The sequence below is a fragment of the Aythya ferina genome, assembly GCF_964211825.1.
Source record: "Aythya ferina genome assembly, chromosome: 4".
NCBI classification, from domain to species: domain Eukaryota; kingdom Metazoa; phylum Chordata; class Aves; order Anseriformes; family Anatidae; genus Aythya; species Aythya ferina.
In genome coordinates, this window is record NC_140300.1 from 54977622 (window position 1) to 54996384 (window position 18763).

Sequence of the window (18763 nt, forward strand, 5' to 3'; positions counted from 1 at the left end):
TTTGAAAATATTAATGCATACGTTCCATTTTCTGCTGAGATTAGTGGATGCATTTGTGAAGTATAACATATTGCACAGGATGTGCATCAGCAGTTACATGTAATATTACCAGCTCTTTAAAACCCTTAGAAGTAGGCTTTTAAGAGTCCAGACAGAAAACAGGGAGTTAAAAGACAGTAGAAGAAAGCTAGTATTAAAATTGGAGGGCGGCAGTGGGGGCTGCATTTTTGTATTTATTTATTTAGCAATCTCAATTTAAAACACTTTAAGAAACCAAAATGCCAACCATAAGATCACAGGGATTTAAATGATGAAAGAAGCCAAATGAAAGCCAATAAACAACACAAGATGAAGTTTAAAAAACATTACGGCTTTGCCTTTTCTTTCTTTTTCCTTTTACTTTCTGTTTTTATGCCATTTTTTCCCCTGGTTTTCATTATCGTTGCTATTTATTCTTAGCCTTCTTGTATATTTCTCAGCTCAGAACACTGACTGATATTCTGCTTGCATAATTCAGGTGAACAGCCAATATATTAAGTAGCCAACAAATTCATTATTAGCTTGACTTAGTCAAATCAAAGTCCTGTTGAGGTTGTTCCTCTTGCCAAGGAATTTGTTTGGATGGAAGCAGATATGTTATGTCAGTATGTGATATCAGTCTTCTTGTGGACTTTTTTGCTTTTAGATAGTGCTTAGTATCCACATAATAATAAGAGTCTCAGATCAATCGTAAATAAATTGCTTAAGATATTTGAAACAGTTGAAATTTCAAATAGTGAAGTACAACATAAGTGTCAAACTAAATTTAACTGAAATCACTTGGGGTCTTTTTACCGATTTTGACAGGTGTTGCAATAGGCCATCATTAGTAAAGCACTATCTGAAGTACTAAAGTAATACCTTCAGTAATCTCCCATACTTTGAAAATACAAGAGTGTATTCCAATGAGGGACATGTTGTGCTCTTCTGAACCCCAAAAGTTTACAGATTAAAATAACAGTCAGGCAGCCAACTTTTTACGTATTGTTTACTAAACAGCACATGAGGTTGGTGGCTTTCTTTCAGGCATCGACCATGTCTGGCACTTGGAGCTTGCTGACCTTGAAGCTTACTGGTTAGAGATGAAACCTCACCTATTCAAAGACAGCTGTTTAAAACTTTCAAATAGATATATATTTTTTTTAAAGTGTATTTCACTTTTTAATTTCCTACTGTTCTTCTTCCATTGAGAAAGCACTGTCTGAACCCAAAGGGATTTCCACGTCTAGCTTTCATGCTTTTTGTTGCTACATGGCAGTGGCCGCTAGATTGGCAAATAGAATAATTGCCTTTGAGAGATTTCTTTAAGGATGTTAAGAGCATGAACCTCATTCTTTTTAAGTAGCTTCTTAAATAAATGCTTCAAAACAAAGTCAACTATTGATCCAATTCCTTGAATAAAAAGTTCTCCCCATTTGACAATAGGATTTACTACTGAAGAAAAAATGTACATTAATCTTTCTAGTTTATTGTCTTCGGTTGACAAAGGTAGAATTACAGAGTTGCTGCACAAAGAAAGATTTGTACCCTCTGTTTGAAATGGCAAATCTACATAAATTCATTGACTGACTTAGGATAAAAGCAATCTTTACATCTCTACGTCTTGTCACCTGAAGAGAAATAGGAATATAATTTATGCTTTATTGCATAGCAATATTGTTGAATAACTGTTTATTCTCTGAGCACACTAGTGATTTCCTTGCTTCTCGCTGGAAGTGAAAAAGAATAACCACAATGTTTATTTACTGCCAGGGGAGAAGGATGGGAATTCTGTCCAGGAAAACCAAACAAAACAGAAAAACCCACCCACATCACAATATCTGCAAGAGTTTGCACCAACTTCCAGGCTTTCACATTTCTGCCCCTGGGACATCTAATTCAAACCTTAATTTCCAAAGGGGGAGGGATGGGAGAGAAGATGAGGGTGTCAATATTCCGTCTGTCACGTGTGTGTACAGCGGGATAAAAACAGCCACTGTGGGACAGAAACGTGTTTTTTTTTTTTTTTTTTTTTTTTTTTTTTCCTCCCTCCACTGACAGCTGCAATGAGAAGCTGAGCTAGGACGGATGCTGCAGGAGCAGCGAAGGGGATCCTTCATGCGGTCTCACCGCCGCAGCTCCTAACTTACGGTCCCCTTCCCTTAGGGTACCGGCGGCTGGCGCCCGGCCCTGGGGGGCGGGCAGGTGAGGCGAGACCTGCCGGGCTGCTCGGGGACCGGGGGGGAAGAGGGGAGAAAGGGGGGCAGCGGAATTAAAAAAAAAAAAAAAAAAAAAAAAAAAGAGAGAGAGAATCAATACAAAGGCTCGGCAGCCAGTACGAGGCGAAATCAAGCCTGCTCCGCCGCTGGTCACACACACACACAAGCCCTGGCAAAAGGCGAAAGCGCTGCACAGGCACAAAGTGCACTGCGGCTGCCGGGCTCTCCTTGCACACCAGCCCGGCGGCGCACGTCCGCGCACCCTCCCTTGCACGCACCCGCGGAAGGGCATAACCTCCCCCCAAATAAATAAATAAATAAATAAACAACCCCTACCGCCCCCGGGGCCACCCCACGGGCAGGGCGAGGCCCGGGGGGCTCCTCCCGGCCTCTCTGAGCCCCGCTGCCGCCCGCCTCCCTCCTCGCCGGCGCCCGCCTCCCCGCGGCGTGCCCGCCTCCCTCCCTCCGTCCCCCGGCCGGCAGCCGGGCAGCGGGCGGGCGCTGCCGGCCCCACAGCACCGCGGCCGGGCTGCGCGGAGCGGAGAGGAGAGGAGAGGAGCGGGGCTGGCTGGGCGGGGAGGGAGGGAGGGGAGTGGATGCGTGTGTGTGTGTGTGGAAAGAGAAAGGGGGGGGGGACGGGGGGGAAATCAAATAAATAAATAAGCTCCGCACCAATAAGAGAGGCAGCGGCTGCCGAGCAGGCTGGGCTCGGCTGGGAGAGGTCCTCGCTCGGCTGCGTGTTTGTTTGTGTTGTGACCGGAGCCGCGAAGTTCAGAGCCCAAACGTGTTGCTCCGCTCCGCTCCACCTGCTCGGCCGGCGGGGGGGTGCCGGCTCCGGCCGCCCTGCGGGGCCGAAGGACGGGAGAGGAACGCGGGGCCGCGCCCGCCGCCCGCCCGCCTTCCCCTCAGCCACCGCCGGGGAGGCGACGGACAGGTGAGTGAGGGAGGGAGAGATGGAGAGTGGGAGGGAGAGAGGGGGCGACCCGCCGGCTGCCTCCCCGCAGCCCCCGTGCACTCGCTGCCTGCGGGAGCCAAACTTTGTCCTCCCCCCTCCCCAGGCGGGAGGGCGAGCGCCGGGGCTGCGCCGCTTTTGCGCGGGGACGGAGGGGGCGCAGGGGGCGTCCCGCGCAACAGGCGGCGTCCTGCGGGGGCACGGGGGCGGCTGTCCCCCCGCAGCCCCCGGGCCCAGCCCGCTGTCGGCGCTCCGCAGCCGCGCAAGGTGCGCGGGCGGCGCTGCGGGGGCGCTGCGCGGGGTGCGGGCGCCCGGCAGGTGGAGCCGTGCGGGGTCCGGCTCCGCGCACGGCGGGGGAGGCAATTAGCCGCGGCCACACGTGTGCGGGGTCGCGTGTGGGGGTTTTTGGGGGTTTTTGGGGGTTTTCTCCCCTTCTTCCTCGCGTGTCTGGCTTTGCGGCGTGCACCGCGTAGAGGCGAGAGGTGGGGTGCTAGGGGTAGTCCGTCTTAATTAGTGCGGAATGTATAAAAGCGTAATTGCGAAAATTATTCAATAGCGGCTAACAATTAAAAGATTATCCCGGTACTCTGCAGCTAGCAAGGAGCAGACTGTACTAATTGGATAGTTAATGACATTTAAATAGGCAGGCTTTCTTAAAATAGTAAGCTCCACTCTTGCAGGGAAGTGAATAGGGTGTTAGAATATTTAATAACTGTATTGCGGTGACGGTAACACTTGGAGAAGGACCGTGGTAATTAAGTTGTTAGCTTGGCCGCTGGCACTGGGACGTACCTTGCATCGGCTGAGAGCAGGCTGTGAATGTACCTCGCTTCTCCTCCGACAGGGAAGCACAGCTGCACACCTCGGGGTTTGTGAGGCCAGGTCGAAAGGCAGGCAAATTTGGGGGTTTTGTCCGGTGAAATCCTCTGCCGTCTGTTAGTGGCATCCTTAGACCGGGCTGATAATTGCGCTCGAGGTGCATGGCACTTGCTGCTTACTGCCTGAGTTTTATGTCACTTTCCGGCACTTATGCTGATTAGAAATAGGCACTGCTCACTGTTGAAGACTGGATCGGAGATGCTGTAGCAACGCTCCTCTTGTCGTCCTTTACAAACTAAGCAGTGAATGTAGTCTTTTTTTTTTTTTTATAGTAACAGCATACCAGTTTATACACTGCTCAGTAACAGTGATGAATTAATCCATTTCTGCATGGTTAAACTTTATTTTCTGAACTCCTTCTTCTCCAAATCTCTCATATCTCTTGCCTAGCTTGAAATTGTTCTATGAGAAGCTCAGACGATAGCTGCATAAACCTGTTGCATTTGGTTTGAAAAGTTTTCTCGGTATAATGTGTAATAAAGTTGGCATAACAAGCAGCAGTGCAGCGTTATGTTATGGCTGCCGTATTTTTTTCCACAGAGGAATGGTTCCCGCTGTCTGCATCAAAGATGTATTGAAGGAAAATGCCAGAAATTAAATTAAATAAGAGATTGAATTTAACAAATTGAATAGGATATTCTATTTTTGGAACTTGTGTAGAGATTAACACATTTGTAAAATTGTTATGTCCATATGGGCTCTTATATTTCTGTGCTTTATTCCCTTAGTCTTTGGTTTTGTCTTTGATGTAATTTTGTTTTCTTTTGAGGTAAAAGAAAAAATAAAAATATGCAGAAATAAACAAACTCCCAAAACACCAGTCTAAATACTGAAAGTGCTTGGAGAGTGTGTCTCCCAAGTCGGTGAAAATGCTGAGCTTCACAAAAGTTAAGTTCACAATTGTAAAATTAGTCTGTTTCATCTTGTGTCAGGTACTGCAGTTCTCACTTGGGAGTCTCTCTGTGTTGTATCCCAACCTTGCTCTTTTCACTACTGCAGATACATTTCTCAAACACTTGATTCTCGCATGCCAAGCTATCCAAATATTTCTTCTGAACCTGAATTCCATTCTATGCGTTCTCAAATGAGAGGTTCTAAAAAATCAGAATAATGGAGCTTTTGGTTTCTTTCCCTTCAGTTCCTGTAAAAATGTTAGCTTGAATGAGATGGAGTTTAATGTTAAGGTTGGATTTCCTCCAAAACAAAAGTATGACTTTCCATACAGCTGATAAATATATAGCTGAACATGTTATCAAAGATTTACAAAACACTGATGTCTTGACATCTGGATTTGTGGAGTGTCTGTGGTACAACATGGAGTGTGAGAAAATGCTAATTTTTTTTTGTTTTGTTTGTTTTTTTTTGGGGGGGGAAAAACAGAATATCAAAAATGCTTTCCATAACATACTGTATTGTATAAAGCTGCTATGGAAAATATGCACACAACTTTCCAAATATTTTATGATAACGCTTCCAGCACGAGTTTTACAAGAAAATGAACGTATTGGAAAATCCTCCTAATGAAACACAGATACCTATCTTCTACAACATCTGCATATTTTTCCCAACTCTTATTTGTAAACCTATGCAAGAAGATTCCCCAACATTATTAAGCATATTCTTTCGCATTGCTTCTAGATTGGGCCAGCTGAAGACTTTCTTGCACCTTAACATCTGCAGTAGTAATGTTAACTCAGTGTCCTTACTAGGTTGACAGTACCCTTCTGCTCTTCTGAATCTTCCGTTAACACAGATCTTTATACATACTAGAGTTTTACACATAGTACATCTAGAAACATTGTGTTTACTAAAAATCACAGCTCAACGTGAACAAAAAAAACCTTTAACATTGGAAAATGCAGTTTTTAATACCGAGGGAGGGAAATCGAAGACATTCTTAAATCCTGTGTGATTACCATACTCGTATTGCTTGTTAGATGAAGGAATGTCAACTTCTAGGTGCTTGCCTCTGTCATAATGGTAAAATACTCTACGGCTGCCTTTGAAGCTACAGGATGCATTACAAATCATGCTGGGTAAAACAAATATTTAGGAAGCAGAGATGCAGAATTTCTTTAATGCATTGGAGTGAACAGGCTATGAAATTTAGTATCTGAAAACCTTTCTAGTGCAGCTAATAAAGTAATAATTGCTACTGATAGGTATTGGAATTGGACTTGAGGAAACTAATACAGCTTTTAAAAAAAAACCAATGTGCTGGTTTCATAGATGCTGAGATTTCTTTTTATACATTATAATAGCATGTTACTGTATTAATGATAACAATTGAAGTTATAGATTAGTAAATTCCATGGACTTAGCAGAGTCACGGTTTGCAAATTATCAGAATGACTAAAGCATTAAATTACACTTGTATTTGTGCAGTAAAGTTAATGTCATACGAGATGACTTGCAGCTCTGTTATGTTACAAATACATTTGTGCTTCTGAAATTGCATTCTTTCATTCAGGTCTGTAAAGAAACTAAGTTTCACAGGTGGACCTGTTACTTCTGGACTTACTGATTTAGCAGTTTAATGATGGATTCTCTAGGACTAGCTATTTTGATGACTAACAGTTCGTCACACAGAGAAGACTGACCTTAGTTTAGCACACCCACATGCACTGATATATATATATATATATATATATTTGTGCCTATATAGACTGCATGAACATGAGTAGTTTTGTGAAGTAAGTCTTAGCAAGTGAAATAATCTATCTGCTTTGTAAATTGCTTTAGAGACTTAATTCATCTAGTATATGGTATCCCCAAAATACTCTATACTATAAGAAAGAATCTGCAAAGATTTCTTTTTGAGCATAAGAAATATTTTAACTGTAGCAAGCAGAAAGATCAGCATGGAGTATTTGCAACTACTTTTCCTCTAGAAATATGAATGAGTCAAACATGATGTCGGTTTTATTAATTCAAATTGCATCTCTAATCTTAAACTATCGCAGTGTAGTACCTAAAGGCAGGCTGCCTGTGAGCACTGCTGAAATCTAGAACTCTTGAGAATGTCTTTGCTAATAGCTGCTAAATGTTCCAGTGTTTATTAAGAGGTAATGTAAGTGGAATCGAATGTTATGACAGCGTAATGGTCTCCTGTTGAATATAAGTTCCATGGCTTAGCAGACACACTTTCGAAAAACAAGCATATTTCAGCATTGTCAGTTCAATAGGAACTGTTTCTGCAAAAAAATTTAAATAAGCCCCCACAGAGAAATCTTTTCATCGTGCTTCTGTTGTAGTACTCTAATGAGAGCAGCATTGCTTTGCCTTCATTTGTTGAATGAGAAAAATCAGAAATCAGTAGGGTCACACACATGGTGGCACCTGCTCCAGACCTTGTCTGTACAGGTACAGGGCACTTCTGCTAGCTCAAGTGTTTACTTCCTCCGGGGGAAGAGAATGCATGAGAGGCAGCTGTATGCCACAACGTGCTGTCGTGGCCACCTGGTAGTGCAGAACCAGAGGACAGATCTGCTTCCGTTGTGCTGCGTGTGATCTTGACCCATGCGGAATATTTGGAACAGGAGTGTTTTGAACATAAAAAGGGAAGTGTTCGAGTTGGTCTTCCCTTCTGATAGACAAATATGCATTGACAGTTCTTCTGTTTATTCAGGAACCATTTTGCCTTTAAAATAGTGTTAAAAATCCTGTTGATTTAATCTCTTTAGAAGTATGTGACAAATCATTCTGGCTGAAGTACTGTTCCCACATTGATCTCTACCTTTTTATTTTAAACCTCTTTTCCCTTGGGACAGGGTAACATTGAGATGTAGCCATAATGATGTTCAAAAGAGCATCAGCCATTTTCAAGGGCAGGGAGCAGGGCAAAGGCAGGGGAAGGCAAGCAGCCAGCAAGGACTGAGCTCAGATTTATCTACTTCCTGAGCAAGTGGGGTGAGGAAGAAAGAAGGATGAAGCATGTGATAATTGACAATGGACAGTGGCCCCAAGGTCACAGCAAGAGTGAAGATTGTTGAAGTTTGGTCTGAACCACCTCCATCTCAGCCCTGGGAGATGTTATCTTGGCAGCTAATTCCGCTTTATGGCAGACTGACCATTATATGTAAGATTTCAGATGAAAGCATTTGAACTGTTAACAACATTATCTGAAATTGCACAGATTTATGCGGTGGCAACCATCTAACATTATGACTGGTAAAACCCATTTTAGGCCCTGCTCTTGCAGACACTACATACATGTTTAATCTGGTGATGAGTTCTGCTCATATTTTTAGGACTACGACTTGATATAACAAGAGATAGGAAGTGTAATCTTTCATTGGAAGTAAAGTCTGCTTAATACTTTTCTTTTTGGAAGCTAACAACTTTAACTTTCATTTTGGAGGATCTGTTACTGGCAGCGAGTACCTTTGCAACTGTATGTTATACGGTTTCAGTGGTGTGCTAACCCCTGCAAATCATTGGGGTAGAACTTGTTCTTGGACTGGAGCGATTACGAAACCGAATTGTATGTTCCTTGAATGTGGTCCTTTATTTCAGTATAACATACAAGTTTTGTGACGGTAATTTTTAAAGTATCTGGAACTATTTGCTGCAGCAAAGGGAGTGAAATACAGGGATGAGAATCAAAATGGACGAGCTGGTAGTCTAAGGGGAAATCAAGCTTTTGAGAAAAAGATATGCTAGTTGATACAGATTCATCCTTTATTTTCTATTTTAGCAGATCTGCTGCTAATTTAGGGTGTGGGCTGAGAATAGCCAGTGAATTAGGTACAGTGGGTAAGAAAGTACTGTCCATTCACTTAAAAACTGCTGTTAATTTAATTGGATTTTTAGCTGCCTTTTAGATTAAACTGCATTTGTATTCGTAGTCTATTGCAGTAGGAAGTAAAATGTGCTCATTTGCAACTCCAAGACTAAACTAATTAATTTTAGTTCACATTGAAAGAGATTTATTGTGGCTTATGTGTCCCTGGGAAAAGGAATAGTAGATTGTTATAAAATGCTCTAGAATGAGGATTATTATTATTTATTTATTTTTTAAAAGGTTGGATAGTTAGGGCTTACTTCAGCAATAGCTAGGATTAGCAGCAGTGAGACACAAGTGGGATAAAGGTTAGGTTTTACCACCCTTCCTTAGACTCACTAGAAAATACTTCCGTAGCTTTGTGAGTATTCACTCCGATACACTCTTTGATTTCTCATGCAAAAATTGGGGAAGAAACCACAGGAAAAGAATGAGAGGAGATTGCATGGGACTGATTGGCAAACTAGCAACAGCTGTTAGAACAATCAAAGGGGATGATGAGCAGTTATTCTTCAGTAGGAACAGAAGGAGTGAGGACTAGATTTAACATAAAGAAAAAGGAGGAGTGATGAGAAGAGGGACCGTGGTTAAAGAAGGATTTAAAGTACTACCTTGTCAGAAGTTCTTAGGACAAAGATTAGTCAACAAGGGGGAGAAAATTATTTTTAAAAAAGTTATTTTGAGTAAGAGGTATCTTTGTATCTATGGAGTTAGATACAAAGTTTGTCTCTTGAAGAGCTTGTAATGTACTGTTAGAGGACGTGGTGTGAGCGCCTGAATCTCAAATAGTACGTGGATTCTTTGGGTTTAAGCCAGGTGGGGGAGAACTCCTTTTTATATGCACAGGATTTATGTCGTGCTGCGTGGACTTGTGTTCTTGGAGGACAGGAAGAGCGTTTAGCAATTTCTAAAATCTCTCTGCCCTTGTTTCCTTTTAATAGACTTTCATCCTACTGTCTTTTTCTCTATCTTTGTTTTCTTTACTTCTGTGATTCAAGAGCAGGAGGATCTGAAGATAAAATTGACCTAAACTGAAAACTCCCTGAACCAGTAGGATTGACTGGGGCTGTGATCACACTCAATTTCACACTGCTGCTAGTGTCATGTAGAGTAATATTGTGAAGGATTCTGTCAATTTTTGGTTCGGCTGCTAGTTGTCATAATGGTAAAGAATCACAGGGAGGTTCACTATCTTCAGTCAGTGAATGAGAAACTTTATTAGAGAAAGGAAAACTGGTATTTTCTCTGAAGCTTTCTTTCTTTTCCTCATTATAAAGCTTTCACATAGAATCTTTTCATTTCCTGACTGAATATCTGCAGCTGATTTTCAAAAACTGTACATGACATTTGAAGTCTTGGTTCCATACACGTTTTTCTTGATGGAAAAGTTAACTTAAATTGTTCCAACTCTTTGGCTATTCATTTCTACTGTCTAACAACCTATTCAGTTGAACTATTTAGAGGACTATATAGATAACCAATTTAAACCGAGTAATTCTGCAGGGGCGGGTGGGGGGGATGGATAAGGAAGACCTTTAATCATATTGAATTGTCTCAAATAGTTTTGCTGGTGATACTGATGGTATAAAGTAAGGGCAGCATTAAACCTCTTAGAAGGGAAGAGCAGGTGGGGTCTGGTTTAGCCAGCCTTGCTACTAGAAGAATGATGTGGAGAACTTCTGCTTCATGCTTTGCACCATCTGTACTCTGTAATCAGGCGGTTTTGTATGTTTTTGTTGTTATCATTACTCTTTTGTGCTCTGCTATAACAGCTTCAGACCCGCTTGGAGAGTGGGACAGAACTCTCTTGTGCTAGATGGCGTGTGCATTTAATGAGAACGGATTGCTGTCTTTTACAAGGATAAAACAGATTCCACTGTCTCATCGAGATGTATACACTTGCATATGCAGCACATCTACTATAATAAATATATAAGAATATGTAAAATATGTTCCTGTTTACAAGTTTGGAAAACCTAGTTAAATTTTAAGTGTATTCGTCTTTTTTGCACCTTTTCTTTCACTCACCCATCCACCATAGTTGTATCTGCCCCTTCTAGGGAATTTCATGGCCTTTGGATCACACCCCAAAGATTCCATGTTGCTCATTAGGTACTGATAACTCACGGATATAGCATAAATAGCATGCAGCTATCTACTGGAAATAATTCTTGGCTAACAAAACTTTCTATTGCTGCTCTTGTTTACTCGGAACAACAATCGCTTCCCCCAGGTCTCCCTCTTGCTCTTCTATTTTGGTTTCATCTGTTTCTCAGGTGCAACTGTATTTCTGCTATTATTGTATTTAGCTGCTTGTGATTGATTTCACTGTGGTCAGCCCTGACTGCTGCCTCCTGAGCTTTGTGAGTAACTACCCTTTTCTCTGACTATTTGTCTGATTCTGCCTCCTTGCTCTGCATCTTCCCACATAAATGCTCCTAAGTTGGTATTTTGAGAGCCAAATCTGAGTCGCAAACAATTCATTTTGTGAATAACCTGTAGCCTGGAAAAAGATTTATTGTCAAATCTGTATAGCAGCCCACCCTATGTTTTGCATAGAAAGAGGAAAGCATGTGGAAGAGATGCAGTAACCATATAGTATTTTTTTTCAATCTTAAAAATGCAATCTATTGCCTAAAATTGAATTTCTTCATTAGTGCACAAACTGTAATCTGCTTAAGAGTTTTGCTCAGCAGTCATATTTGCTCAGAGTTACAGAAGAAGAATTTTTTTTTTTTTTTTTTTTTTTTTTTTGAAAGCTGGTTTGAAGCTGGTGAAAGAGAAGTGTTAGCTGCATGAAAAGCTTGTCAATTTATCCAGGGAAAAGATGCAAACTGGGTACACAGGTATAAGGCTCTGTTTCATCATTGTCATGGTAATCCATCTCAATCTTACTTCTGGGAGGCTACTTCTAAGTTTATGTCAATTTACATTTCAGTGAATACCTTGTTTCTATTTCTTCACTGCAGTGAAGGTATCCTTACTTATTAGATGACTGCATTTTGGAAATGCCAATCATGTTTGTAAAATAGCTACAGTGACAAAACATATACAGGAAAATATAACCTGTGGAAAATAATGCATATTAAACTAACAGTTATTTCAGACCTAGTAAAACAAAAAACACCCCTGAAATTTTCCCACATTTCCTAGACATTCCTTCAGTATTCCAAGGTGATGAATGAGCACCTCTACGTGTTCACAGCTTGCAAAGTCTGGGCTCTGAGGCAACCCACAACAGAAGTTGAACTGTCATTAGGAAATTCTTTTTTTTAAATGCCTTCAGTAACCACAGCAGAAATACTGGTTCATGGAGAGTCATAAGCAAGGTATTTCAGGACTTAGCATTCAAACTGCTATCGTGAACTTGATTTAAAATTAAAAACTAATTAAAAAAAAAAAAAAAAAAGCCTTCCTTCAGTCAGTGAAGCCAGTACTTTGTGTCTTCTATAGAGAACAATACTAAACCTGGATGGCTAAGTTCTGGATTAACTCTTCCAAATGTTTAAAGTTCTCATTTTATGTAATATGTAGAAGTAATATACAGTATACCTGCACTTTTTCAAAATCATGAATGTCTGTTTTCCAATATAATCATTTTTGCAGACAACTACAAGAACAATATGTGGCACTGCAAAGTAAAAATTGAGTCTACTTTGCTTTCTGTGATTTTACTTTGTCAGCTTGCTCTCTGTCCCTCAAAACTTTTTCTTCTGAGAAATGCCACCAGTATTATCGTATGTGTATTATCGATGACAGGCCCTCTGTATTTAGCATTTTGTTCTTGCCACTGCTGTAAAAATGGCTAAACACAAGTAGCTTGTTATGATACTCATTTAATTCTAACTCACTGATAACTAAAGAGTTTACATGATTTAAGGGCTGTTAACATCTTTTTCACATTTGACATACATGTTATACATCTTGCTCTTTTCATTTTCCTTATCTCAGGACTTTTCTTCATAAAATTGTCTCTAGCTAAAGGAAATACCACACTTACTCTGAAGTGATAATCCTCTTCTAATCATATCACATAATTAAAAAAAAGGCAAAATAAACAAGAAAAGCCCACCAACTAAAAGCTCTGTCTCTTTTTAATTATTACTATGAATATGTACATATTTTATTAGCGTATTGAAATCCACTGGGAAAATGATGAATGCTGAACTGTGTGGGACTTGAAGCTACAATTTCAGTTTTCTGCTGGACCAGTGATTTATTGTGGTTATTTTAACCTTGTTATCTTTTATTTTTTTCAAAATTTTTTTCTGAAGGTACTGAAACATAAATAAATATCTAAGTGGGGTTACACATTTTCCAGTGTAATGTGCTCTGCTTTACCGTTCTTATATAAATTCTCTAAATTAGCTGGTATGAAACTGAAGAAAGCATAAAATGTTGACTCTAGCATTATTAAGCACAACTTCGTTGTTCTAAAAGTGACATTCAGCTTCCTTCTAACAGTGATTTTGGTTTGAGTCATCTCAAGTTTTATTTCTATTTGTGTCCATTTTGGCAATAAGAGTAGGCTAGACAGTTTTATTAATTACCAATGAGTTCTTGTCCAGGATCTTGGAGGAGGATTAGGCAGATTAGAGGGAAAAAAAACACATGTTGCTTGTAGAAAATAGTCTACATTTGGGAAATCTTTATTCCTTTATTTTATCTTCTAGGTGGAGGGTGGGGTAAATACTTCATTGCACATGAAACTTCGGTGTAAATTTCCATAAACTTTAAAGCTAAACTCCCAATTGAAACAGTTGTAGTAGTTCAAAAATCAACAGCTGTGCAAAACACCATTTTCTTTTGCACAAAAGGCACGCTCTTTGCTTTTGAAACAAAGATCTGCTATTTTTAGTTGCATATGGTGGACGCAAAACGGACATTCTTCAATTCTACTTGGTTATTTTGTATTATTCGTCAGTTAAAAAAAATAAAATACAAAATCCCAGGTCCCAATCTTGCTAATATTCATGCATGTTCAAGCCAGAGTTAAAAACATGTAAATGAGAGCCCATAAAGAAACTTTCAACTCTGTAGTGATAATATAAATCTAAAAGTACATCACTTTAAGAAATCTGAGAAATCAGGTATTTGTAACAAATGCTACAATGATAACAACTTGTTTTCTTTTACATCCATTCATTCTCACCTCTTTTGGTAGTACATACGGTTTTGCTGTTAAAGCTAAGATTATCACACAGTTCTCTCCTGGAGTAAAATATTTCATATGACACATTGAATAAATTTAATTTTAGAACCTTGATTTATTTGCTCTGTTTGTGCAAACAAATGTTTTGACTTTCGAAAATACTAGCTGGCAAAAAAAGACAAAGTGAAAATCACTCTATTTTTAGACCTTTTCTACAAAGATCTTTTAGACTTTTTCTACAAAGTGGAACTTGGAAAATAGGAGTATTGTAGCTCTCTACTGAACAGGGGCTCTACAGTGAGCTATTTAGTACTTAATGTAACCCACTGTATACTGAAGGGTTATATCACCGTTCTTGCAATGATGAAAAATCACAAAAAAGATGTGAAAACTTACAGTGCAAGAATAGCTGGTAAAATGTGAACATAGCTGAACTTAACTAATTTGCTTCTTTGTTAGCATGTGTGTTCTCAAATACTGAAAAGTTGACAATTCTTTTAGAAAAGGACGACGATACTGTAGTCTCTAATTTTTTTGTGTGTGTGTGTTTCTGTGAAGTGTTTCTATAATGCGCTACTACAATTTGGATTTAAATTCCAAACCTTTGAATAGTTTCAAGGTGACAAGTGCCTTGAAACCTGTTCTTAGATTCAATTAGCTGATTATCTTATTGTCCCATTTATCCTCCATATTTTAATTTCTAGTAATAATAAGTTGATAAAAATTTTAAGTAAATAATTCATAATGGTCTTTAAATTGGTGAAGAAGAGGATCTCCCATTTTTTTTGTAGTTCTATCTGAAAGGATTTTATTTCTGATTTATTTTTACAGTTAACAGCAGAAATTAGGATATTAATTTCTTATTACTTCAGTGAATTTTAGGTCTTTGCTAATGTTAAATTTTCACACTTTATGTATGTAGCTGGTGAGAACAGTAATACTGTCAATGAATTTCAGATTCAACTAGTTTTCCTTTCAGTACACTTCTTGGGGAAATTACCTTTTGGACAGAATCTTAAAAGCTATGGAAAGAGTTTTATCGTTACTTAATTTGCTTTCCATTGTTTGATGATTTGATATACAGGAGGCCAGTGGAAGCCTCATTCTCTTTTACTATGTGTTAAAAGAGCTAAATGTAACCTTTGTCACAGGCTCTGGAGAGCTCTTATACAAAGTAATTTTCTACTAAATTGAAAGCTTCTCATAGTCAATAATCACTTTATGTAATAGACATATATCTTATCTTGTAGCTCAATTATCATACAAAGGTGCTTTATTGTGAGGAATTTTCTTAGGTAGGCCAGTTGTTTGGTTGAAATCCAGCAATGTAGGTAATCAATTTTGTGATACCCATGTAAAAAAAAAATAAAATAAAATAAAACAACCAACTTTTAGACTGTGGTCAGGTGGTGACTGGCTCTATTGCCCTTTCAGTCTGTCACTGAGGCTTGCTTCTATGGGTTAACAGTAAGAGTGTTACTGTGTTGATTTGGGAAGCTAATTTAATCTGCTTTACAATCTGAATGGCTATGTTTCTCGTTTACTAGGTGCCCTTTGTAGCGTCACTCTTAATACTGTTTTACAAGACATTTTTCTTCCTGTCCTTTGCTTTCTCTATCTGATATTACGCTCAAGCTGATGTCTGAACTTGAGCTGAAGATGCCCATTCCTAATGACTGCATTTTGTCAGTAGCTGCCTGTGCTGTGCATGGTCCTGAATCTTTCTGGATTGATCAAGTGTGGTCAGGCACACATTTTAATTCAGTGCAATTATGCTGAACAGTCCTAGTTAGAGCACTCCAGCTCTCTGTGCTTCCTGGAGAAACTGTCTGTCTTTTTGGGTATGGTTAGAGAACTACGTGTTCATTGTAAGGCTGCACCGAGCTGGTCAGTAGAAAACAATGCAAGAGGTATGGTGTTTTGTCTGACATCCCACATCTCTTCAGGGCTTGAAATACTGAAATGTCAGGGCTGTACATTATAAGGCTCTCCTCAGTCAGGTGCCAGAAATCTGGTGTTCTTTGTCTAGGGTTAAACACTTAAGTGTGAGAGGAGCTTATTCACTTCAAGAGGGCAGTAACAGCGACTGCAGAAATAGCTTGGCGCTTAGGGCACCTGCACAGCGGGAACACCGGGCTTTCAATCTGCCATCTTTTGAAAGGACTTCAGTTAATAACTTGTGTCCTACAGAAGCAGCAGGTTATGTTGTTTTATTACCTTGCAACAAATAATTTTGAGAGAAGTGGAAATAAAGATGCAACATAGCAAATATGAGAGGAGTTCACTCTTGTATTCTGTTTTTTCCCCTCATTGGAATGTTATTGGGTAAACAGATTCAATCTGTGAGTAGGAACTAGAATAAGGGTCTCAAGTCAGGAAACTAAATCTGTTGATTGTTAAGGTCATAGACACACAAGTATTCAGCGTCAGAACCCGATATAAAAGATCTGGCATTTAGTCATTGCTAGCAAATGTCAGCTATTGTACATAAAGAATGTATAGCTTTAGAAAAAAAGTTTGCCGAAGTATTTGAGCCACATTTCTATTATCACAACGTTTTACACACTTCATAGAAAAGGAATCTTTTTCATTTAATATAAGTTAGCATCACAATTACAATTTTGACTAGCAGAGAGCTTGAATTTGATCACAGAGTTAGTGTGGAATTTCAGGGTTCAAACAGCCATGTAGATTGTTCAATCATCTGACTAGGGAAAATATTGGGAAAATATTTATGTATTGTTTTATAGTTGATTGATAATGTTTAGCAATCTGCAAGTAAAAAGTTTTTTTTTTTTTTTTTTTTTTTTAAAAAAAAAAGGCAGCCTGTATAGTGGTAGTGCCCTCAAAGGCCTCCAGGCAATTACCTTCCTTTAAGCCAAAAATGAAGAACAAACCAAAATCCACCCAGAATTGAAATGAAAATATAAATCTAAACTCCATGGCACTAACGTGTTTCTCCCTCTCTAAAATACAGTAAGCAATGAGTCTCTTATATTTTAAAATGGTTCCTGGGTGGAGGAAATACATTCGCTGTCAATTTGTTCAGTCATCACACGTACAGTAGAGTAGAAGCAAGAATATCTTGCATATTTAATATGACCAATTGCTCAGTTACCACTAATATATTTTTATTAAACTGTAAACTCCCCGGTTTTCTGCATCTGACTTCACTGTTTTTTCTCATGGTGCCAACATAGTTGTTGTCAGTATTATCCCAGTGAGGAACAGAGTAAATTAAATGGCCAGCTGTCTTTTTCTGTACATTTTTCCTTATTAAATATTCTTATGAATATTCATAAATCTCTTAGTTTCATTCTTTATCCAACTGTTTAACCTGAAACTACAGATTTTTTTTTTTGTAGTTCTCTCTAAACTTATTTATATTTCTTATTTGAAAAGAGGTGGCATGGCCAAAGATTGGAATGCTAATTGTGCTGCATTCCTTTGTGATATAAAAATCTAGACATTTCTATGTGTTTAAGCTTCAGATATAAAGCTTGATGATCTTGTCTAATTACCAAAACAAGAAAGAAGTTCAGCTCGTAAGCCATAACAAAAATGCTAAGTACTGTTTATTACGCTTTGTAACAAAAATGGGCTGAACTGTTCTTTTAAGATGAATGAGCGCAGTCTTCAGAAAATTCATCTGTCTCACTACAGCTGTAGTTGTGTAAAGTAAAATGATGACTTGCATTTGTGTAGGGAACAGGTATTAAAGAAGGCTTTTCAGGCATTGCTACGCTATCACCAGAATTATAAGTATTCATACGGACAGTGGAAAAGAACATTAAAGAATCAAATTTGGAAGTCTGGAAAAGGGTTTCTTAGTGTTTCAGATTATGCACTTTTCTTACATGAACATTATTCTTTGCAGGAGGGTTTAGTTCAGTGGAAAAAAATAATCCTGAAATGTAGAGAGCCTTAAAATATTAACACCACAAGTGTGCCAGCCAGTTTACTAGCAACTAATGTGCATTTCACAAATCATGAGTGAGAACTGAAGACATGATAATCATTATTTATAATCAAGAAAATGATCAACTATGAAGTATTGTGTATATTAGACTTGATTATTACTCAGAGGTGGTCTTTTCAGCAGCATTTCAAATGTGATCCCAAGCTACTTTTCCCTCTGTCACAGGTTAGTTCTGAGATTTATTAAATCATAGAATCATTAAGGTTGGAAAAAATCTCAAAGATGATCTGGCAAACCGTTCCCCAACCACCAAAATCATCCACTAAAGTGGGTCCTCAAGGACCAGGTCCAACCTTAAACACCTTCAAACACCCTCAAAGAAGGTGATTCCACCACCTCTCTTATGTTGGAACCTCATGTTCCAATGCCTGACTACTCTTTCTGAGAAGAAATTTCTTGTAATTTCCAACCTGAGATGGAATGGAGACAAATGGAGAATGTAAGGGAAGTTCTGTTGACAAAACATTGAGTGTGTTGTAGAGTAAAATCCAAATAACAGATCAAGAATTCCGGGAAGTTCCGAAAATATTTGTATGTATGTACTCTGGAATTTACAAAGTATGTATGGGTGCAGGGCAAGCACCATTATATTATTAGGTTCATCTTTGCCATAGATTTTTCCATAATATGGCAGTATTTGTAGTACTTATACTAAGGACATGAGGATCCAGAACAATAATGTTCTTTGTTTCAATTGCATGTAATAATTATTTCACAATATTGCTTCTAATCCTGTTGTTAGGGACTAAATAATGTATAATATTAATAAAATAATATATAA

The 18763-nt window shown here is 39.0% G+C and overlaps 1 protein-coding gene across 12 annotated transcripts in view; it reads left to right on the forward strand.

The window, feature by feature from the left end:
- Positions 1 to 2920: 2920 nt before the first annotated feature.
- The window catches only part of TENM3 (teneurin transmembrane protein 3), a 1337386-nt gene continuing 1321543 nt past the window's right edge, over positions 2921 to 18763 (forward strand). For 6 of the 12 annotated variants that reach the window (XM_084518190.1, XM_084518191.1, XM_084518192.1 and 3 more), the window contains exon 1: positions 2922 to 3171. The gene's annotated coding sequence lies outside the window, so the exon portion shown is untranslated. Of the gene's footprint in view, positions 3172 to 18763 lie in introns of all 12 variants that reach the window. The other 6 variants (XM_084518196.1, XM_084518197.1, XM_084518186.1 and 3 more) reach the window with 2 other exon arrangements.